The 24,874-nt window shown below is 37.2% G+C and overlaps 1 protein-coding gene across 5 annotated transcripts in view; it reads left to right on the forward strand.

Moving 5' to 3' along the window:
• Positions 1–24,874, forward strand: part of NME7 (NME/NM23 family member 7) — a 241,593-nt gene that overhangs the window by 212,876 nt on the left and 3,843 nt on the right. The gene's annotated exons all lie outside the window — the stretch shown is intronic.

A 24,874-nucleotide genomic window follows, 5' to 3' on the forward strand; every position in this document is an offset into this window, starting at 1 on the left:
AACATGCTGGGAGAAGGAATAGCATTCCAAATTCAGGGAAGGGTAAATAAATGTATTGATAAGCCTCTCCACCCCATTGTGTTTGACAGGGATTTTGAGTATCCCTGAGGATATACAGAACTCAGTACAAATTGTGTAAAAAGAGGTGTACTGTTTTGACAACTATGTAAGTCTTTTTCATCCTGCTCCATATACAAATTTTTGCTTCTCTTTCATCAGCATTTTTCATATATTAATATTTCCTAAAGGATAAATCATGTGTAAAGTGTATGAGGGGATGAGACTAGACAACTACCTCAGGGAAAGATTGAGAAGCACCTTGAATTACCATGCCTTATAAGTTTGGACTTATTTTATAAGCAGTGGGGAGCCATCAGAGGGGTTTAAGGCAGGGAGAAATAATGTCATACTGACTCCCAAGCATCTTGCTAAACTAGGGCAATAGCTATGAAGAATGAAAAAGTTCACAGAATCAAGAAGATCCTGTGAAACCTGCCATGAGTGCCCTGGATGAATTTAATTATTCTCTTCCTTGTGCTTTTATAGCATTTTGTAAAGACCTCTATTAGAGCTCTTGTTTCACTGTAGGGCTTTCATAAAGGTATGTTGGAGCCAGCTCGCACCAGCTTGTGAGATCCAATTGTAGGAGTCACTTTCCAAGTCCACATTCTGCCATGGTAGGAGTATTTACCCCATGAAAATGGGAAAATGATACAAATCAGGTTTTTTTGTTGTTGTTGTTTTTTAAGAACAATTATCAGCATACCACTGGGTGTTAATTTACTTCCTGCCTTCTTGAAAGACTGACTTCTTAGGATAAAATGCCATATCTTATAAATCTCTGATTCCTTAACTCCTGGTACCAGGGCCTCCTGTATTTAGTATCCATAGACATTTGTTGAATAAATGAAGGGAAAGATTAACATTAATAACAAATGAGAAAAGACTAAGTTAACAAATGAAGTAATGACCAATTGGATGTAGATAATGCATGAAATTGTTAGAAATAATCCTAAATTTTCTAGCCTGAATACTTGGGAGGATACTGATGCCACTGGAGGAACCAAAGAAGACAAATTGAATTGGGGGGTAGGATGTGTGGAGGATGAGAGGGGAAGATAATCATTGTGGGTTTTGACATGTTATGTTTGAGGTACTGGCAGAGTTGGAAATGGCCATTATTCATTCCAATTTCTATCGAATGACAGTTTGGGAATTACTTTTCCTGTGATTTTCTAAAATACTCAACTATACTGACTGCTTGAAGTATCGTTCAAAGTTGTCATTGCCTAAAAAGGAAAGATGGCTTTATTTCAGCAGAATAGGAGAAAACAGAATTTCTGTTTTTGGACACTGCTTTGGTGGGAAAAGCAGCAATCAGTCTAGAAGAGAGTGACTGAGAAAATGGAATTTTTCTTAACACTGTAATTTGGTGTTTAAAGCTGATACTCAACAGTTTTTAATTCTATTAAGAAGAGAAAATGAATTTGAGAGAGGGATAAAGTTACCTTTTAGAATTTAACTTCTGAGAGATGTTTTTTCTTTTCTCTTTTAATCAATGATAGTTAAAGACCATAAGAAAATATATCGTTGCACAATAAAGACTTGGGGAGGAAAGCAAGATATAGTACTTCTTGAAGGCAGCAACATTCATCTGAATTATCTAGGTATTGGAATATTCTGATTTATTAAATGTTCTTATTAATAGAATAATTCAGTATATTTTGTAAACAAATTAGTGCTTTTAAAAATTATAACCAAGAAAATTTGCTTGAAATTGCAACTGTGGTGAATACAGGTTATTCTTAACTTTATTAATGAGGGTCTTGCCTCAAGATCATTTATAAGAATGTGAGTTATTGCATTATAGAGGAGTACATATTTTGAAAATGGTAATAAAGAAGTACAATAAATAAGATGAAAGATCATTTACTATAATATGATGTCTAATGTTGAGAGTGAATCAGTCTTTTCTACATTATGGATATTAACCAGAAGATTTAATAGTTCTTCAGGGAATTTAGGTGTGTCTCAATATCCCAACTGAAAAAGTCATTTGTAAGCATGAACTTATAAATCTAATGCCACCCCACCTCATGTTTGCCACATGGTATTTTATATCTGTGATGAAAGAGTGATATTATCCTCAGTGAAGGTCACATAGCAATTTACTTTCAGAGCTATGGGATTAGTGCTTCAAGTTCTTGATTCCATTCTCAGACAGGTGTGCCCTAGTTTGAGAAAATCTGATATACAAAACCACTAACTCATAAAATAGACAAATTAAGTGGTGATAACTTACATTTTGAAAGAATTTGCTTCACAGTTCCTTAAAGTAGGCACTTTAGAAGACTGTAATATAGCTGAAGGGCTCTGGACTATTGGTAACTGTTCCAGTTTGCTAATGCTGCCGGGATACAAAATACCAGAAATGGATTTGCTTTTATAAAGGAGATTTATTTGGCTACACAGTTATAGTCTTAAGGCCATAAAGTGTCCAAGGTAACACATCAACAATCAGGTACCTTCACTGGAGGATGGCCAATGGCATCCGGAAAACCTGTTAGCTGGGAAGGCACGTGGCTGGCATCTGCTCCAGAGTTATGGTTTCAAAATGGCCTTCTCCCAGGACATTCCTCCCTAGGCTTCAGCTCCTCAAAAATGTCACTTTTAGTTGCTCTTGGGGCATTTGTCCTTTCTTACCTTCTCCGGAGCAAAAGTCTGCTTTCCAAGGCCGTCTCCAAAATGTCTCTGTAAGCTGAAGCTCCTCTCTCAGCTCCTGTGCGTTCTTCGAAGTGTCCCTCCTGGCTGTAGCAAGCTCGCTCCTTCTGTCTGAGCTTATATAGTGCTTAGTAAACTAATCAAGGCCCATGCTGAATGGGCAGGGCCACACCTCCATGGAAACCATCCAATCAGAGTCATCACCCACTGTTAGGTGGTTCACATCTCCATGGAAACACTCAAAGAATTTTACATTCTCATCAACACTAATACGTCTGCCCACACAAGATTACATCAAAGATAATGGCGTTTTGGGGGACATAATACATTCAAACCGGCACAGTAACCAAGAAGCTAGTTTCTCTGCCCTTAACTAAGTATATAAATTTGGGCAGGTTAGTAATTTCACTCATTCATTCACTTATCCATTAAATCACTAAAACTTTTGCTCAATGCATCTTTCATGAACATTCTCTGTGTTTTGGATATCCAAAGAATAAAAAGTCGTAGTCCCTGTCCTCAAGGAGTTTACAGGCTATGAGTGAGACCAATATATAAATAAATAAATGGGACAGATTGTTGCCATTAGAGGCAGGGAAGCCTGTTGGGAGTCCACCGTTACTTAAACATGATGAAAGAAGGAACTGTGGCTATAGTAGTAGACTTGAAAAGTAAAGAATGAATGCCATCCTTAAGAAATAGAACCCATGTGACTTGGTGGCAGATTGGATGTGGGGTGTGAGGGGGGAAAATGGCAGGGGATGGGGGCTTGGGATGACTCATAGGCTTTTGGCTTAGGTAACTTCATTGAGTGGTGGTGCCATTCATGAAGAGAAGAAATTTGGAGGAAGAGTTTTAGGAGAAGATAATGAGATTAGTTTTAGACAAGTTGAATGTAAGTGTCCTGTGGAATAACCAGATGAAGTGATGAAGTAGGTTAGGCAGTTGTATATTCTAGTCTGGAATTCAGGAAAGAGGACTAGGCAGCAGTTAGGGATTAAAGAGTTATCTGAACAGAAGTAATAGTGAATGAGATTGCCCAGAAGAACCAGAATATAAGAAAAGAGCAAGACATGAACCCTGGGCTGGAGGAAGATGGAAAATAAAGGAGCCTGAGGAGGAAGGATCAAGAGGAGAACCTGGTTGTGGTGTCATGTGGCTAAGGAAAGGAGGGCTTCTGGGATAAGGAGGTGGTCCATGGTGCTAACTACTGAAGAAAAGTCACAAATGGAGAGTATATGTGGGCAATTAGAAGATTATTCATGTTCTTTGTAAGCAGCAGTATTGGTGGAGTAGCAGAGCAGCAGATTGAATAGTAAATCAAAATGGAGATTGTTGAGACAGTTTTTTCCCAGTATAGTCTTTCTAGTATTGGGAAAGATAGGACAGTAATTAAAGTAGGGGACAACTTGTTTATTATTTTTTAAATGATAGTAGAGATTAGAGCATTTTTGTAGGATGCATAGAAGTCATTGAAAAGAGAAAGGTTGAAAATGCAGGAGGAAGAAGGAATTACGGTGGAGTAAATTTCCTGACCTAGAATAGACAAATGGGACAAAAGAAAGGACACCTCTTCCTTTGACACTGAATGGAAGGAAGTGAGGGGAGGATACAAGTATAACCAACCATGTGGGTATAGGAATTTGTGAGAGATGACTCTTGATGGACTCAATTTTCTCTGCAAAGGGGAGACAAGGTTGTTTGCTAAGGGAAAGATATAAATAAAGATGGGGGCGTTGAGTATAACTGTGAACATTTGCAATGCCGGCTGTAGGGGATAAGTGGGCAAGGGACTGTTTTTTTTAGCTTGTAGCCTAGGATGGAAGCTTAAGAAGCATGTGAGATTAACTGCCCTAAAAGTTATGGTCTTGTATAGACTAAGGTCTCCTTAAATGTCAGAGAGATTTGCAAAAGTTAGCAATCTTGGCTCAACTTTTAGATAGACTGTTGCTGAAAAGTTATCCCTTGGTCAAATGAAGCAACTACTAGTCTCTAGATGTCTGCACTGTCCAATTCAGTATCCACTAGTCACATACGGCTCTTGATCACCTGAGATGTAGTTGGTTTGAATTGAGATGGTCTGTACATATAATATAAACCCCAGACTTCAAAGACTTAGTACAAAGATAAGAATATAAAATAGCCATGATTTTTATAAAGAAATAATAGTATTTTGGATAGGGTTAAATAAATTATATTATTAAAAGTAATTTCACTTGTTTTTACTTTTTTATTAGAGAAGTTGTAAGTTTATAGAGAAATCATGCATAAAATACAGAGTTCCCATATACCACCCTATTATTAGCACTTTGCGTTAGTGTGGTATATTTGTTACAATTCATGAAAGAACATTTTGATAATTGTACTGTTAACTGTACTCCATTGTTTAAAATAGGGTTCACTGTGTTGTAGTCACATGTTTTTTTAAAAAATTTTATTCTAATAACTATAATATTTCCCCTTTTAGTAACATTCACATATGTAATTCAGTACTGTTAACTATATTCACAGTATCGTGTTCCATCACTGCTATCTATTACCAAAACTTTACAATCAACCCTAACAGAAACCCTGTACCACTCAAGCATTAACTCCCTATTTCCTATCCCCAACCCAGCCCCTGGTAACCTTTATTCCAGCTTCTGACTCTATGAGTTCGCTTATTCTAATTATTTCGTATCAGTGAGATCATGCAATATCTGTCCTTTTGTGTCTGGCTTATTTCACTCAATATGATATTTTTAAGCTTAATCCATATTGTCACATGCATCGGAACTTCGTTCCTCTTTATGGCTGAATAATATTCCATTTTATGTATATAACATATTTTATTTGTCCATTCATGGTTGATGGACACTTGAGCTGCTTCCATTTTTTGGCAGTTGTGAATAATGCCTCTAGAATTGACATCTTTACAATATTTTTTCTTCCAATCCATGAGCATGGAATGTCCTCTCATTTATTTTCATCTTTGATTTCTTGTAGCAATGTTTTGTAGTTTTCCATGTATAAGTTCTTTACATCCTTGGTAAGATTTATTCCCAAACATTTGATTCTTTTATTTGCTGTTGTAAGTGGAATGTTTTCCTTAGTTTCCTCCTTAATTTGCTCATTACTAATATGTAGAGACACTACTGATTTTTGCATGTTGATCTTGTACCCTGCCACTTTGCTGAATTTGTTCATTAGCTCTAGTAGCTTTGTTGTTGGTTTTTGGGAACTGTATAAATACAGGATCATGTCATCTGCAAATAGGAAAGTTCTACTTCTTCCTTTCCAATTTGAATGCTTTTTATTTCTTTTTCTTGCCTAATTGTGCGGCTCAAGTTTCCAGTAGAATATTGAATAACAGTGGTGACAGTGGGCATCCTTTCTTGTTCCAGATCTTAGAGGGAAAGCTTTAGGTCTTTCACCACTGAGTATGAGTTAGCAGTGGATTTTTCATATATGCTGTTTTAATTTCCTAGGCTGCTCAAGCAAATACCACACAATGGGCTGGCTTAAACAATGGGAATTTACTAGCTTGTAGTTTTGAGGCTGCAGGAATGTCCAAATCAAGGCATCATCAAGGTGATGCTTTCTCCCCAGACTGTTCAGGACTGGCTGCTGGCAATACTTAGCTCCTCTGTCATGTGACAAGGCACATTGTGGTATCTCCTTGATATCTCTTCTCTTCTAGGTTTTGTTGATTTCACCTTCTTACTTCATGTTGCTTTTTCTCTCTCATGTCTGAATTAATTCCGCTTATAAAGGACTCCAGTAAAAGGATTAAGACCAATCCTGATTAGGGTGGGCCACACACATCAGAGCTGAAGTAACATCATTAAAATATTCTACTTACAATGGGTTCACACCCACAGGAAAGGATTATATTTAAGAAAATGTTTGTCTGGTGTGCATAAAGCTTCCAACCACCATGTATGCCCTTTATCATGTTGATGAAGCTTCCTTCCATTTCTATTTTTCTAAGTGGTTTTATCAAGAAAGGATGCTGGATTTTGTCAAATGCCTTTTTGTGTTAATTCAGATGATCATGTGGATTTTTCCCTTCATTTTGTTAATGTGGTGTATTACATTAATTGATTTTCTTATGTTGAACCACTCTTGCATACCTGGGATAATTATTTTAATTGGATTTGATTTGCTAGTATTTTGTGGAGGAGATTCGCATCTGTATTCATAAGGGATATTGCTCTGTAAATTTTTTTTCTTGTAGTGTCTTTATCTGACTTTGGCATCAGGGTAACGTTGGCCTCCTACAATGACTTAAGAGTTTCCCTCCTGTTCAGTGTTTCAAGTAAGTTTGTGCAGGATTGGTTTGAATTCTTGTGATGGTAGAATTCGTCTGTGAAGCCATCTGGTCCTGGGCTTTTCTTTGTTGGGAGATTTTTGATGACTGATTCAATCTCTGTATTTGTAATTGTTGAGATCTGTTTTTTCTAGAGTCAGTGTAAGTTGTGCTTTTCTAGGAACTTGAATATTTCATCTTGGTTGTCTAATTTGTTAACATACAGTTGTTCATAGGTTATTCTTATGGTCCTTTTTATTTCCTTGGGGTCAGTAGTAATGTCTCTCCATCGATTTCAGATTTTAATTATTTGCATCTTCTCTCCTTTCTTCTTTGTCAGTCTAGCTAAAGCATTTTCAATTTTATTGATCTTTTTAATAACTAACTTTTAGTTTTGTTGATTCTGTGTTTTTTTATTCTGCTCTAATCTTTGTTGTTTCTTTCTTTCTGCTTGCTTTGGATTTAGTTTGCTGTTCTTTTTATAGTTCTTCCATGTATTCAGTTAGGCTTTGATTTTTGGTCTTCTTTTTTAATGTAAGCATTTAGGGCTATAAATTTCCCTCTGAGCACTGCCTTTGCTGTATCCCATAAGTTTTGATATGCTGTTTTCTCATTTTCATTCATCTCATGATATTTACTGATTTCCCTTGTGATTTCTTCTTTGGCTCATTGATTATTCAAGATTGTGTTACCTAGCTTCCATGTATTTCCATATATTCCAGTTCTCTACTTTTATTGATTTCCAGCTTCATTCCATTGCATTAACAAAAGATGCTTTGTATAATTTCAATCTTTTTAAATTTATTCACATTGTTTTGTGACCAAACATCTGGTCTATCCTGGAGAACAATTCATGTACATCTGAAAAGAATGTGTATACTACTGTTTGGGTGTACAATGTCCTGTATATGTCTGTTAGTCTAGTTTGCTTGTCATATTATTGTAATAACACTGAATATTAATAGATTAAACTCAATGTATATTGTCTATCTATTGATAGAGTGGTGTATTGAAGTCTCCAGCTATTATTGCAGAGATGTCTATTTCTGCCTTCAGTTTTGCAAGTGTTTGCTTCATGTATTTTGGGGCACTGTGGTTAGATGCATAAATATTTATGATTGTTGTTTCTTCCTGGTGGACTGACCCTTTTATTAATAAAGTGTCCTTCTTTGTCTCTTGTAACAGCTTTTGACTTAAAGACCATTTTGTTTGATATTAGTATAGCTACCCCAACTCTCTTTGGTTACTATTTGCTTGGATTATGTTTTTCCTCCTTTCAAATTTCAACCTATTTGTGTCTTTAAGACTAAACTGAGTCTCTTGGAAACACCATATAGTTGGATTGTGTTTTTTAATCCATTCTGCCAAACAGTGTCTTTTGATTGAGTTTAATCTATTAATATTCAGTGTTGTTACTGTAAAGGCAGTACTTATTTCAGCCATTTTGTCCTTTGGTTTTTATATGTCTTACGTCTTTTTTGTTTCTCTTTTCTTTCATTGTATCTTCCTTTTCTGTATAGTTGATCTTTTGTGGTGTGTCTGACTCATCTTTTTCTCATTTTCATTTCAGTATGTTTCTTAAATACTTTCTTTGTGGTTATCCTGTGGTTTATTTTACACAACCTACTAATTTGTAAAGATCCAACTTATATAACATACATGTTCTCTGCTCCCATATCCCTCCATTTCCCCTCTTTATATTTTTTTCCCACATTACCTCTTTATATTTTATGTGTCTATTATCAGGAAATATGACTAGTCTTTAGTCAATTGTATTCTAACTCTTATAGGAATGAAAGAGTAGTTGTATATTGAGAATACAGTACTATTTGTTTTGCATTTACTGATTTAGTTACCTTTACTGAAGATCTTCACTTCTTCACACAGTTCCAAGCCATTCTCACCTGTCTTTTCCTTTCAACCTGAAGGACTCCCTTTAGCAATTCCTATAGGGCAGGTCTTTTGTTGATGAACTCTCTTAGTTTCTGTTTATCTGTGAATGTTTTAAACTCTCCCTCATATTTGAAGGACAGTTTTGTCAAATAAAGAATTTGGGGCTGGCAGTTTTTCTCTTTCATTACCCTAAATGTATCATTCACCACCTTCTCACCTCCATGGTTTCTGATGAGAAATCAGCACTTGTGCTATTGAGGATCCCTTGTATGTAACAAAATGCTTTTCTCTTGCTGCTTTCAGAATTCTCTTTATCTTTGGCATTTGACATTCTGATTAATATGCATCTTGGTATAAATCTATTGTTTTATTCTGTTTGAAGTACATTGTGCTTCTTGGACATGTATATTTATGCCTTTCATAAGAGTTGGGAAATTTTCAGCCATTATTTCCTCATATATTCTTTTTGACCATTTTCCTTTCTCTTCTCCTTCTAAAACTCCCATAATGTGTATGTTGGTGCACTTCATGCTGTCACTCACATCCCTTTGACACTGCTTAATTTTTTCCATTTTTTTTCTTCCATCTGTTGCTCTGATTATATGATTTCAATTGTCCTATCTTCTAGTTCACTGATACTTTCCTCTGCCTGTTCAAATCTGCTGTTGTATGCCTCTAGTGTATTTTTAATCTTCATTATTGTGCCTTTTATCCCCATAATTTCTGTTATGATTTTTTTACTCTTCTGACTCTTCTTTTTGCCCACACATTGCCTTCTTGATATCTTTTACTTCTATACCCACCACTAGTTTATTTCTATCTGTATTTTCCTTCATCTCCTTGAATTGATTTAGGAGATTTGTTTGAACCTGTTTGATTAGTTGCTCCAAAGTCTGTGTCTACTCTGAAGTTTTAATTTGTTCCCTTGACTGAGCCATATATTCCTGTTTCTTATTATGGCTTGTAATTTTTTGCTTATGTCTGGGTATCTCATTATATTAATGTGCAAACTCTGAAGATCAGTTTCTCCCTTTTTCCTAGGGTTTTATTGCAGATTGGTTATGTGTTAAGGCACTTCTTTGATGCTTGGTCCAACTTATACTGGGCCTTTAGAGTAACCTGTGTTTCAGAATTTCTCAGGTCTTCTGCTCCCAATTTTTCCCTGGATATGTGGTTCAACTTTTAAGATTGCCCTTTTATGTGCAATTATTTCACCTCCAGGAGAAAGCTTCCTCTCCTCTAACCTTTCTCTGAGAATCTTGATCTACTTAGTTTTATGTGCAGTTTTCTCCCCAGCTCCTATGATTTGTTCAACTTCTTTCCCTCACTCAGTGGCCCCTTTTTATTATACTTTCCAGTTCTGGAACCCATACTGCCTTACACAATTCAGTTTTCTGGGGAGCCAGATTGGGTAAAAGTTCCATTTTTGTTGTTGTTTAGGTAACCCAGCAATTAGAGACTGGGCTGAGTGCGTGCACTTCTTCTCAACATTTCTGCTATGGTCTCTTTATTTACTAGGTGCATTTTTGTATGTATGCACTAGTCAGCCATTTGTGTTCTGCCCTGGGTCTCTCTGTACTTGGGTCTCTATGCCTAGATATGCATAGTGTTCTGAATCGCTGCTGAGTAGCTAGCTATATGGTCCACAACTGTGGCAGGAGGTCCTCAGGCTGTGCTGCCTCTGTGAAACTCTTAAGCTACATGGGGCAGAGTAAGGGGGATGGATCTGGATGGGGGGGTCTGTTTCATAGGTTTCATACCTTTTTTTGGTGTATTTTTTTCTTTTTCTTTGATTTAGGGTTTGTAGAATCCTTGTCTTGTCTCCATCGTCCTCTAGAGTTCCTAGCAAGTGGGATTTGTCCTGTTATTAGTTGCTTCTAGGGGATGTGTTATGTTTCCATGTTGATGATGTCATTCTAAGGATGTCTCTCTTTATCTTTTAATATATTTCTTATTAGACTGTTCTGCCCTAGGTAGTTATAGAAGAATAGATGGCATTGTCGATGCTAACCTGAGGCTGGAATCTTAGCTGCCCACAGTGACACTAAGGGGAATTGTGGAGAATGATGGCAGTTTAGAAATTAAACATTGGAAGAGAGTTTTCCTTAAGTGGATGGGTCTTTAGGTACACTGTTTCTTCAGTGCTGGATTGGAGGTCTAAGAATGTACATAGAACCAGGTTTTCCATATCTATAAAAGGCAAAACTGTTGCCCTTATCAACATGATGGGGAGTTTGTGAGAGTCAGATGAAATAGTTCATGCTTTTTAAAACATAAGGACTGCGTAATGCCTCATTTTGGGTATACTCTCAAGAGTTTATTTGTAAATATTATGATGAGGGTAATCGTAGCTACCATTAACAGAGTACCTCTAGTTTGGCCAGACCAATTAGCCATTCACAGGCATTATCTCATTTAATTCAGCCCTGCAAACTGAACATTGTTCTATATTAAGGCTCTAAGGTCTTTCCACTAACTGCTAAGATTTATGCTGATACTATAGGACAGCTAAATTTAAATTAATTTTATAAACTATCTGTCCTATTGTATAAATTAAAGTATACTGAGATGAATTTGTTAGACCACTGCTATTTCTGGTGGTACTTTTATGTTTGATTTCTGTATATGAGGAAGGCGAAAGCCAGATGGCCAGAAGATAGTAAATAGGTATAGCAGGGAATATAGATTTCTGTGTTCAGAGGAGGAAACAGAAACCAGCCTAGGTTTCTAGGATTCAATTCAGGGAAGTTAAATATTTACAAAATCCTTGGGAGGACTGTAAGAACAGAATTCGGGTTGCCACTGGAGCTATTGACTTCAAGGGCACCTCCTCAGACCTGCATCTAGATGCGAGAAGTTGTGGTTGCTGTCTCCACTACTGTATCCCAACTGTCTCTCCTACCCAAGAAGCCAGTGACTAGGTTCTAAGTTTGGCTACCACCACTGCTTTTAAACACCTGGGTGTCTCACCTTCCCTTCCAGCAGCAAAGTCAGCAGGAAAATGGCCTCTTCTCAGTTCTGCCTTACAAATCTTGTTGGTGGAACCCAATTTAAATATTCAAGGAGTTCAGCAAAAGGATGTCTTCAGAATGTCATTTTTAGATGTCTAAACTCCAGCTGGAAGGAGGATAGAATGAAGGTTTGAGAGAACCATGCAACAGAATCTTTCACACCTAACTTGTGTTGTTTATTGAAAACCATTTGTAAGGATCATGAACCTCTTGTGAAAAGGGGAAGAAGGGGAATTTTTGAGTAAGACTAAGGTAAATAGCATTTGTTTTCATGTTTGAGGTAGGAAAGAGCTTTAAAAAACTAAACAAGGTTGATATGACTTGATCACTACAGGGAGGGTGGAGAGGTATGTAAGGCACAGATCATGCAGGACTTTACAGACCACGTGAAGAATTTTGGAGTTTCTCTGGAGTGGGAAAGTATCAGAGGGTCTTAGGCAGGGGAATGACCTGATTCAATTTATGTTTTATAAAGCGCATTCTGACTTTTTGAGGAATACTTTTATCAGAAGCAGTAAAATCTAGGAGAACAGATAGACCAGCAAGAGTGAAATCTGAAAAACCAATAGTCTAGACAGCAGTGGTGATGGAGAGAAGTAGACCCATGTGAGCTATATTTTAGCAGATGTAAAAACAGGATATGGCAATGAATTGGATGTTAGAATAGATCCCAGCTATTACATTATTTCATTCCTTTAGGGAAGTTTCTGAGAGTATTGAGCTGTAAGTTTCTGTAGGACAGTAGAGGAAATTTGGGTAACACTATTTTGTTGGGGTGGGTTGGGTTGTGGGGAGGTATTCTTTTTAGGGGAGAGATTGAGAATGCCTTTCAAGTTTCTCAATAGTAAAATGACTATATTTCATAGGTTAAATCTTTTTTTTTTGTTTTTTTTTGTTGTTTGTTTGTTTTTTTGTTTTTCATTTTTATTGAGATTGTTCAGATACCATACAATTATCCAAAGATCCAAAGTGTACAATCACTTGCCCCTGGGTACCCTCATACAGCTGTGCATCCATCACACTTAATTTTTGTTCAATTTTTAGAAACTTTTCATTACTCCAGACAAGAAATAAAGTGAAAGATGAAAAAAAAGAAAAAAAGAAAAGGAAACTCTAAACCTCCCCTATCCCTAACCAACCCCCCTCAATTGTTGACTCCTAGTATTGTTATACTACGCTTGTTACTGTTTATGAAAAAATGTTGAAATACTACTAACTGTAGTATATAGTTTGTAATAGGTATATAGTTCTTCCCTATATGCCCCTCTATTATTAACTTCTAATTGTATTGTCATACATTTGTTCTGGTTCATGAAGTGATTTCTAGTATTTGTACAGTTGATCATGGACATTGCCCACCATAGGATTCAGTTTTATACATTTCCATCTTTTGACCTCCAACTTTCCTTCTGGTGAGATATATGACTCTGAGCTTCCCCTTTCCACCTCATTCACACACCATTCGGCACTGTTAGTTATTCTCACATCTTGCTACCAACACCCCTGTTCATTTCCAAACATTTAAGTTCATCCTAATTGAACATTCTGCTCATACTAAGCAAGAGCATCTACATTTCTTCCACAAGGCAGGAGGGAGAGTCAAAGAAGGTAGAGAGGCAAAAGAAAGAGGAAACAAAAAAATGACAGCTAGGAAGCAGCAAAAGGAAAAATAACCTTAAATCAAAGTAGAATAAAGAATCAGACAATACCAACAATGTCAAGTGTCTAACATGCCTCCCCTATCCCCCCCCTTATCTGCATTCACCTTGGTATATCATCTTTGTTACATTAAAGGAAGCATAATACAATGATTCTATTAGTTACAGTCTCTAGTTTATGCTGATTGCATCCCTCCCCCAATGCCTCCCCATTATTAACACCTTGCAAGGTTGACATTTGCTTGTTCTCCCTCGTAGAAGAACATATTTGTACATTTTATCACAATTGTTGAATACTCTAGATTTCACCAAGTTACACAGTCCCAGTCTTTATCTTTCCTCCTTTCTTGTGGTGTGTCACATGCTCCCCATCTTCCTCTCTCAACCGTATTCATAGTTACCTTTGTTCAGTGTACTTACATTGTTGTGCTACCATCTCCCAAAATTGTGTTCCAAACCACACACTCCTGTCTTCTATCACCCTGTAGTGCTCCCTTTAGTATTTCCTGTAGGGCAGGTGTCTTGTTCACATAGTCTCTCATTGTCTGTTTGTCAGAAAATATTTTGAGCCCTCCCTCATATTTGAAGGACAGCTTTGCTGGATACAGGATTCTTGGTTGGTGGTTTTTCTCTTTCAGTATCTTAAATATATCACACCACTTCCTTCTTGCCTCCATGGTTTCTGCTGAGAGAGCCACACATAGTCTTATTAAGCTGCCTTTGTATGTAATGGATTGCTTTTCTCTTGCTGCTTTCAGGATTCTCTCTTTGTCTTTGACATTTGATAATCTGATTATTAAGTGTCTTGGCATAGGCCTATTCATATCTCTTCTGTTTGGAGTACGCTGCGCTTCTTGGATCTGTACTTTTATGTCTTTCATAAGAGATGGGAAATTTTCATTAATTATTTCCTCTATTATTGCTTCTGCCCCCTTTCCCTTCTCTTCTCCTTCTGGGACACCAATGATATGTACATTATTGTACTTTGTTTCATCTTTGAGTTCCCGGAGACATTGCTCATATTTTTTCATTCTTTTCTCCATCTGCTCCTTTGCGTGTAGGCTTTCAGGTGTTTTGTTCTCCAGTTCCTGAGTGTTTTCTTCTGCCTCTTGAGATCTGCTGTTGTATGTTTCCATTGTGTCTTTCATCTCTTGTGTTGTGCCTGTCATTTCCATAGATTCTACTAGTAGGTTTTTTGAACTTTTGATTTATGCCGTATACATGTCCAGTGCTTCCTTTATAGCCTCTATCTCTTTTGCAATATCTTCTCTAAACTTTTTGAATTGATTTAGCATTAGTTGCTTAAATTCCTGTATCTCAGTTGAAGTGTACGTTTGTTCCTTTGACTGGGCCATAACTTTGTTTTTCTTAGTGTAGATTGTAATTTTCTGTTGTCTAGGCATGGTTTCCTTGTTTATCCAAATCAGGTTTTCCCAGACCAGAACAGGCTCAGGTCGCAGAGGGAAGAAATATTCAGTATCTGGTTTCCCTGCGGGTGTGTCTTAGAAAATTGCTCCACCCTTTGATCCCTCAGGTCACTGTGCTTTTCTGCCCAGCAGGTGACGCCTGTTAGCCTATAATTCTTGACTGGTGTGAGGAGGTATGGCCGTGTTCCCCCAGGCTTTGGGGTCTGGTTCTAAATGGAGAGGGCCCTACCCCTTTCCTCCTAGAGAAGACAGACCCCTCAGGTGGAAGTCATTAGCATTTCAATGGTCTGGCTCTCTGCTTGTGGTGTCTCCACCCTTCCCCAAGTCACAGCCCTGGAAACTGAAAATGACTGGGGCTTTCTCCACTGAGCCAAAAAGAAACAGATAGTCCCCTTCAGACCGAGTCCAAGGCAACCCTCCGGCTCCCCCAGGTCAGTCATCACCCAAAGCCTCTGTCTCTTTTTTGGGGCTGCGTACCTGTAGTGAGCAGTTCACACTCGCTACTTAAAACCCCAGTTGGAGCTCAGCTGAGCTATATTCGCTTGCTGGGAGAGAGCTTCTCTGTGGCACCACGAGGCTTTGCAGCTCGGGCTATGGGGGAGGGGGTCTCCCGACCTGGTTCCGTAGGTTTTACTTACAGATTTTATGCTGTGTTCTCGGGAATTCCTCCCAATTCAGGTTGGTGTATGATGAATGGATGGTCTCGTTTGTCCCCCGGCAGTTATTCTGGGTTATTTACTAGTTGTTTCTGGTTTTTTGTAGTTGTTCCAGGGGAACTACTTAGCTTCCACTCCTCTCTATGCCGCCATCTTGCCCCCTTGGTTAAATCTTTTATAAAGTAGTATTTAGAAAACAATAGAAAAGAAATAGGAAAACATTTACCAAAAAGTAATGTCATACTCCTCTTAAGTGTGTGTTCTCAGACTTTACTTTTAAATCTTCGTAGTTTTTACTAAAATACAAAGTTATTTATATAGAAGTGAGTAAGTTGATTTGCCCAAATCTTTTAAATAGAGGAGAAACAAAGAATCATTATTGTACATTTTAAGATAACACCTATGTCAAAACAAATCTTATTTAGCCAGTGCCTATTGTTGGCTGAAGTAACAAACAGTTCAGTAAGAGGCAGGGCTTCCTATGTCATGCCATCTATATTGAAGTTTAGTAGTAAAGACAGGATTGAATTATCTAAATGTTTTGCCTGAAATAATATTTAATTATTACCTTATTCAGGTTCTATAAATTTACATTACAGCTAATTTCCACTTAATGAAATGTGAGATGTGTAACCTATCAGAGTTCATAAACCAGATGTTTTAATGATTCCTCCTATGTAAACAATTCATGTGGTCTCGAGAGCTAACAGGTTTATTTACTGTGAACTTTCAGATGGCTCATCCTGTGAGATTAATATGTAAGTAGTGGAGTTTAATTTTGCAGTTACTCATTCTAAATCCTAAGCATAGGTCCTAGAAAGAGCCTTAGAACTTACAGAAAGTAGCCTTTGAATCTCTTCTCTGGTTTCCTTCCTACTTCCAATTCTTTCCCTGTGTTTCATCATCTTGTTTTAGTCATTAATTGGTCAATATTGCTCATCTCCCAGAAATAAGAAGCTTCAACTACATGAGTTAATGCAAAGTTGCAGGCAAATGGAAAAGGCTGTTTGAATTTCCAGAGAAGTCAAGGAGAGGACTTAGTATGTACTATTTAATATGACAGGATTTGTTGCCAAAAAGTATCATTGATAGCTAGAAATGTATATATATGCTATTTTAATTCTGGTGGTTGAGCCATTTGCCTTTGATACTAAGTTCTATATGCCTTTTTCTTCTGGAATAAGGGCAATAATTATAAAACTATTATTTTGTTTCATAGCTGTTTTAGTGTTGCCAGGCCTGGGGCTATGTTTGTTTCTCTTTTATTATTTATCCACTTATCCATCACTACTAAAATGGTTATCCTACAGTTTAGAGGAGACTTTTTTCCTTTTACTTGGAATTTTCCCAGGAAATGAGACTAGTGGCCAGGTGTGATTATCCACCATATGCTATTCATGATATGAATATATTTTATAGTTGATCACAAAGTTCTGTTTCTTCAAAGTTCTATAAGCAGTAAATTTCACAAATCTCTTCCCAGTGAAATTCAGTTTTTTTAATGGAAGTTCATGTTCATTCTTGCATTTCTCCCCTGTATTGTAGAGAATGGAAACAGAATGGCTTACTATGGAAGCCATTTGTTTTTTGTTTGTTTGTTTGTCCAGATGTATTTTATCAATCTGATAGACCTGATAAAACAATGGTATTCTTTATAACACACACAGCCATAGAATAATTAAATAATCTTCACTGCTTTGTTTTCAGTATTTTTCTAATCATCATTTTATTTAGTGCATTCTTCCATGTCTTAGATTTAGAGGTCATTTTTTTTTATGCCAGAATTCTTCCTCCATCTGCAGTATTACCTGAGCAGAATTTTTAGTACTTATGATGAGCTGTACAACAGCCAAGCATTTAACTTGTTAGAGTGGGCAGGGTGTGTGTGAGGGGAATGCCAGGAACTTGGTAGTTTAAAAGACAGTTGAGCCTTTGAGCCTCTAGGTGCAAATAAATATTGTGCTTTACAGAGTCTTATTTTCAACAGCATAAACCAGCTTTTATCAGTACTGCAATAATTTCAAAAAATTTATTCATGATATATGAATTTATAAATGAAACTGTATATTGATCCTTTGTGCCCTTTGTATGTATTACTAATCACTTACAGTCCTTTAAGGGTGGGGACTGTGCATGGTAGGATGGTTTTCACCATAGAGTACAAAGAACAGGAACAATATGAATCTATTAGTAATAATTAGGAAAAATCTGCCAGGAAATGGAGGGGGAAAATAATCTGTAGTGGATTCTTCTGGACTTTCTCTTATAGTGTTTCTGTATTTTTTCCTTTTGTAAGTGTATATGATATCTTTCAGTAATCAAAACTTAAATCAATATATCAATACCTCTTCAAAAGAAATTGATGCAAAATGGAAGCCTAATTTTAAAAGCAGCTATGGAGTACTTGATGTTCTATAGCTTTATACTTCTTCATATCATTTACCTAAACCAAACATGTTATACCAGTTAAAATACTTCATAGTCTCAGAGGCTTATTTATTTATATATTAAGACTACCTAATATAATTGTCATATTACTTGATTATTTAAACTTTTACCTTTATTCTAAAACTATGATTCAAACTCTTGAGAGATAGGTTTATCAAAAAATACTTAAATATTTGCTTGGATTATCTTTGACACATCAAAATATACCTTTTTATCTCCTTAAGAGCTGTCTTGTCTTAACTTCCTTTGAATTCTATGACTATATTAATAAAACTAATAGCCATTATCTATTGAGTGTCTGCTCATGTACCAGGCGCCATTTTAAATACTTTTATCTGTATTAACACCTTTAATTCCCACAGCAACTCTACAACCTAGGTCCTATTTTTAAGCCCTATTTTACAAATGAGAACACTAAAGCAGGCACAGAGAGGTTAAGTAACATGGCCTGGTCACACAGCTAGTAAATGGCAGAGGCAAAATTCAAATCTAGAGAGTCTTGCTCCATAACCCATGCTCTTGTTGCTACTCCATCCTGGCTTTCTGAATAAAAGTGTTGTCATTTTTTGTCAGTCAATAAGTATTTACTGTGGGTTCATAAATAAGACATACAATATCACGGGAAGTTTTCTATTGTAAGAAGTGATTAAGAATCTAATGGGAACTTATTAAAATAGGCACACACACAAAACTATATAAAATGCAGGTCAGAAAGTTTATAATAGGAACATTAGGAAAGGAAGGGTTCCGGTTTGCTAATGCTGCCGTTTTGCAAAACACCAGAAGTGGATTGGCTTTTATAAAGGGGGTTTATTTGGTTACAAAGTTACAGTCTTAAGGCCATTAAGTGTCCAAGGTAAGGCATCAACAATAGGGTACCTTCACTGAAGAAAGGCCATTGGCATCCAGAAAACCTCTGTTAGCTGGGAAGGTATGTGGCTGGTGTCTGCTTGCTCCCAGGTTATGTTGCAAAATGGCATTCTCCAAAGTGTCAGCTTTCAATGGCCATCTTCAAAATGTCTTTCTAGGCTACAGCAGCTCCTTCTGTCTGTGAACACTTTTATAGGATTCCAGTGATTCAATTAAGACCCACCCTGAATGGGTAGGGTAACACCTTCATGGAAATTGCCCAATCAGAAGTCTCCCCATAGTTGATTGAGTCACATCTCCATGGAAATATCCAGTCAAAGGATTCCAACCTAATCAACACTAATACTTCTGCCCCCACAATATTGCATCAAAGAACATGGCATTTTGGGGGACATAATACATCCAAACTAGCACAGGAAGGATTGCTCTGATTGAGAGAAATTCGAGTTGGTTTCACTGAGGAAGTGATGTTCTCATTGGGATAAGCCTGCATGGAAGATGTATAGTGGGTGATGAGGCCTGAAAGATAGAGAATGTGGAGAACTTTGAATGCCCCACAAGGAGTTTTGCCATTAGGCCATGGGCAATAGTGAGCCTTCAAAGAGTTTTGAGCAAGTGAGTAGCATGCTGATAATTGTATTTTAGATCCAAAATGATAGGAACATGAAAGGCAAATTAAAGATGGTTTGTTGGATTTAAGGGAGTGTTAATAAGATGAGATTGCATCAAGATGGCAGATGACCATGTGTGTCTGTCATCCCCTTTCTTCCCCAGTTTTCAAAAATAACTGGACATATGTTTTATTTTGTCTTGTTTTGTTTTTAAGAGTAAATCTCCAAAAGTGCTGGAAAACAAGAGTGCCAACTATTAGTAGACCATAAACTTTGAAAAACTAAAAGTAAATAGGATTGGACTGTTGAAGAAAACCACACTCTAAAGCATGCAGGAGAGGATTGCTTCAAAAGATAGGTGGTAGCGGAAAGTGCTCCAAACTGTACACTGTGGGTGCAATAATAAAGACAGACCTGGGGCCATCAGCAGAGTGAGCAATTGGGAAATTGCATGAAGAACAGCAGTGTAAGCCAATCCCTCCCCCTTTGCTTGTTTATGATTAGCAAAAGGAAGCTGATCTTTTAGCCACAATCAAAGGCAGTGAATTTTGAGCTTTAACTAGAGAGGCAATGTAGTGCCTTGGTAGCTAGTGAGCCCCAGGAAAAATGGGAAGCTCTCCTTCTGAAACAAAAGCAACCAGAATACCCCTTCTAGCAGCATGTCCCTGGCATCTATGACAGGTGAACAGAAAATTCCAAAAAGGAAGATAAACAGCCAGGAATTACCAAACATTTGAAGTAAACTGATACCATAAACAAGACACCAAACTCAACACACAGATTCAACACCTAAGAAAATCAAATTAATTTAATTAGTCTTAAGAGAATAGTGGATCCATGAAAAAAAAATAGAGGTACTGAAAATTTAAATGTAATTGTTGACATTTTAAAAACAGTAAATTGGCAGAATTATACAGTGGACCCAGTTGAAAAGCAAATTAATGAGCTGACAAATCAAATGGAGGTGTTCTCCCAGAAATGCACAAAGAGACAATTAGATGGAAAATATAAAAGAAAAAAAAGAGAAGAAAGATGGAACCAGAAGTTTCAACATACATCTCATAGAAATAGCTCAAGGAAAGATACAATGGAGGAGGGAAAATGATATAATAATAGAATTTGACTGATGATATATACCTTCAGTTTGAATTGGACCATTGTGTGTGGAGCAGAATGACTGGTAAATGACCAATGTCTGGATATATCATCATTATATTTCAGAGTACCAGAGATAAAGAAATAATACCAAACTTTCCAGAAAGAAAAAAAAAAATTTGCCTAAAAATAATGGTAATCAGAGTGTAATACTCTGCAATGCCACATTTGCCTTATTACATAAATAATGCATGCATGCATGTAAGTATATATGCAGTGGATGCTGTGAAGGGCCACTCAGATTTCCCTTTGTCCTTCAGGACTGAAGCACTCATTCCCCAGCAGCTACAGTAATTCAGTTAGCCCCTTTCCAAGAGTTGCCCTCTTCTAAAGAAAGTCATCTTATCCAAGGTCATGTTTCCTTCCCTGGAATGGCCCACATCCCAGACTTGTCAGTATGGGAATAAAGGCCTGACCCCTTTGCCTCAATTCAGGAAAACCCTGAAGGGCATCCCAACATCAGAACTCCCTGAAGGATTGTCCGATGCCTCTATTGTTACTGTGTTGCCATTCAACTTCTCCCTCTGTCCACTCCTGCTTTCCTCACTTTCCCACAAGTGTCCGTCTTGAGGCAGCCAATCTCTAGTAAACTTCCTGCATGCAAACCTCCAACTCAGAGCTGGTTTCCTGGGGAATATAAGCTGTCACAATGTTGTTTTCCAACACCCAAGGGACACTCACTAAAATTGACTATGTATAAGGATATGAAGAAAATCTCAACATGTTAATTCCTTAAAATAAGGACCAGAGGCCACATTTTCTGACCACAGTACAAAGTGATCAGACGTTTACAACAATCCCCAGAAGCCCCCCAAATTTATATTCATATACACTCACAACACATATGTATCTCCTTAGAATTCAAATGCTGTGCATGTAGCAGGCACTTACATGAAAGCAATATTTTAATGAGTATTGTAGGGCCAAGGAAGTTAATAAAGAATAAGTTCTTATGAAACAGTTTAATGAAATTGAGTCATTTTAAAGTGTTTTCCTACCTGAAATCATAAGAAACAGAAAATAAATGCCCTCCTTTCATAATTTTATTAACTACATCTTAATTTACAAAATGGCAGTTTACCACCATGTAAGTAGAGTAGGTGTTTAATATTGTGTACCTAATTGCTGGAAAGCTGTGGAATACAGAATGAAAATAATGAATATCAAATAAGAAAATATAAAACCATCCTTATTTTCTGGTTTATAAAAATTTTTTTATTGAACTTAATACATGTACTCTTGACATTTGATGGAAACCTTTAAAATAAGACTTGAATATTTGAAATCTTATGACATTTATGTCCTCCACTTGACCTAGGCCATGATTATACCTTAATATTGGTGATTTCCAATAACTGCAACCTTCTCTCCTTCCCTACCCCCAGTAATCTCAATTTCAAGCATTCTAACTCTTAACTTTCCAGCTTACTCACCCTAACACACCAACCTCAATACAGTAATCCTTCCATCTCACTAGGAGCTCTAATCCATTGATCTGCCTTTTTACTGCCCCCCCCACTCGCTACATCCTCACTTTCCTTCTTACCTAATTAAATTTATTTTGTCCATCATTGGTATCATTCCCTTACATACACTCTCAACTCCCTTTCCCCCTGTGCCAGTTTGAATGTATTATGTTCCCCAAATGCCATTATCTTTGATGCAATCTTGTGGGGCAGACATATTAGTGGGGATTAAGTTGGAACGTTTGGATTAGATTATTTGCATGGAAATGTGCCCCACCCAACTGTAGGTGATAACTCTGATGAGATATTTCCATGGAGGCACGGCCCCACGCATTCAGGGTGGGCCTTGATCAGTGGAGCCATATAAATGAGCTGACAAACAGAAGGAACTCAGTGCAGCTGAGAGTAACTCTTCGAAGAGGAACTACAGCCAAGAGGGACACTTTGAAGAAAGCACAGGGGCTGCAGATGAGAGACATTTTGAAGTTGACCGTTGGAAGCAGACTCTTGCTCCGGAGAAGCTGAGAGAGGACAAATACCCCAAGTGCAACTAAGAATGACATTTTTGAGGAACTGCAGCCTAGAGAGGAACATCCTGCGAGAAAGCCATTTTGAAACCAGAACTTTGGAGCAGACGCCAGCCACGTGCCTTCCCAGCTAACAGAGGTTTTCCGGATACCATTGCCCATCCTCCAGTGAAGGTACCTGATTGCTGATGTGTTACCTTGGACACTTTATGGCCTTAAGACTGTAACTGTGTAACCAAATAAACCCCTTTTATAAAAGCCAATCCATCTCTGGTATTTTGCATTCCAGCAGCATTAGCAAACTAGAACATCCCCTTTCTTGTTTTGCTGTATTCTCTTGGTAAAACCCCAAACTCTGATTAAATTCAACTTTCCACCTAATTTTTGCCTGCACCTAATCTTTCCCATGCACCTAATGTACTAGCAAAGAACAAACAATCATGCTCGATGATCTCTCTGTATCTTTATGACCACTAACCTCAGGTGGGCCTTCAATGCTGCTCAACAATCATATTACACTTTCCTAGTCCATTCAATCTCCTGTTCTCCGAAAATGTATTTCTTATCTTCTTTTCTCTCCTGAGATCCCATATACTCCTCCTTTATCAATACTTTCAGCAGATGACAATCTTACTGTCTTCTTCACTGGAAAATAGAATCAATCAAAAAGAGCTTCTAGAGGGAACTTTCCAGGGAGATGGAAATGTTCTGTATCTTGTTTAAGGTGTTTATTACACGGGTGCATACATTTGACAAAATTCTTGGAACAGTATATTTAAATCAATACATATGATTGCATGTAAGTTATAGCTCAATAAAAAAATAAAAAATAAAAAATAAAGAACTTTCATGTGTTCCCACCACCACATACACCCACCTACCTGCAACTGGGCTCATTTACTCAGTATTCTCTCTTGATGCTGAAGAAGAACGTCGTATGGTCCTTTATAAAAGGCCAACTCCTCTACTTATCCACTTGATTTCATCACTCCAGCAATTTTCTCTTCTTCTCTTTGCTTCACCACTTTTTCTGTTTGTTGGATCATTTCCATCATTTAAGAACAATAACATTCCCCCAAAACTCTCCTGTTCCCACTTCCTTCTCCAGTTAGTGCTCCATTCCTCTCCTCCTCTATACTACTTCACTCGTCAAAATAGTTTTCTGTGCTCACTTTATCCAATTCTTCCTCCCCCATTTTCTCTTGAAACCACAATAAATCAGGCTTTTGTGTCCACCACTTCTCTGAAACTGCTCTTGTCGCGAATATCAGTAGCTCCATATTGATAAATCTAATGCTCAATTCTCAGTTTTCATCCTACTTGACTTATCAGCATCATTTGACACTGTTGATAAATCCTTTGTCTTTGAAATTCTTCCAGAAAAAGACTTTCCTGGATTTCTTCTTACCTAGTTGTCTATTTCTTCTAGTCTGCTTTCCTTATCTCTCTTCATCTTCTTAAATTTTTACTGATGTAGTGCCCTTGGGCCTCCTCCTCTTTGGTGATCTCACCCAACTCATAGTTTTAAATATCCTCTACATGTTATTGACTTCCATTTTCATCTGCAGGATGGAAGACTTCCTTGAATTCTAGACTCATAGCCAACTATGTATTTAATCTTGCCACTTGGATATTACTCAAATGTAATTGTTCCAACTCAAAATCCTGGGGACTTGCCCTACTGGATGAAGATGTAGTATACTGTTATAATATTTAAGACAGTTTTTTAGATGTCAGAATAGACAAATAGTCTACTTGAACTGAATAACAAACCAAGAAATAGACCCACACATACATGGAAACCTTATACAGAGCAGAGCTATCATTGGAGTTCAATGGGGAAGGAGGGAAACTATTCAATAAATGGTGCCAGGACAATTAAAATATCCATATGGGAAAAATTAAAATGGATCTCTGTCTTACATCATAGACAAAAATAAGTTGCACATGAATCCAAGACTTAAATGTGAAAGGCAAACTTTAAAAATTTTAGAAGACAATGGAGAAGAATATATTTATGATTTGGGGTAGGGAAGAATTCCTTAAGAAAGAAAAAGCACAAACCATAAATGAAAAGATTGTTGAATTTAATTTTATTTAAATTAAGTATTTCTGTTCACCAAAAAGTATACTAGACAAAAAT

This window comes from Choloepus didactylus, chromosome 2 (assembly GCF_015220235.1).
Source record: "Choloepus didactylus isolate mChoDid1 chromosome 2, mChoDid1.pri, whole genome shotgun sequence".
Classification (NCBI taxonomy): domain Eukaryota; kingdom Metazoa; phylum Chordata; class Mammalia; order Pilosa; family Megalonychidae; genus Choloepus; species Choloepus didactylus.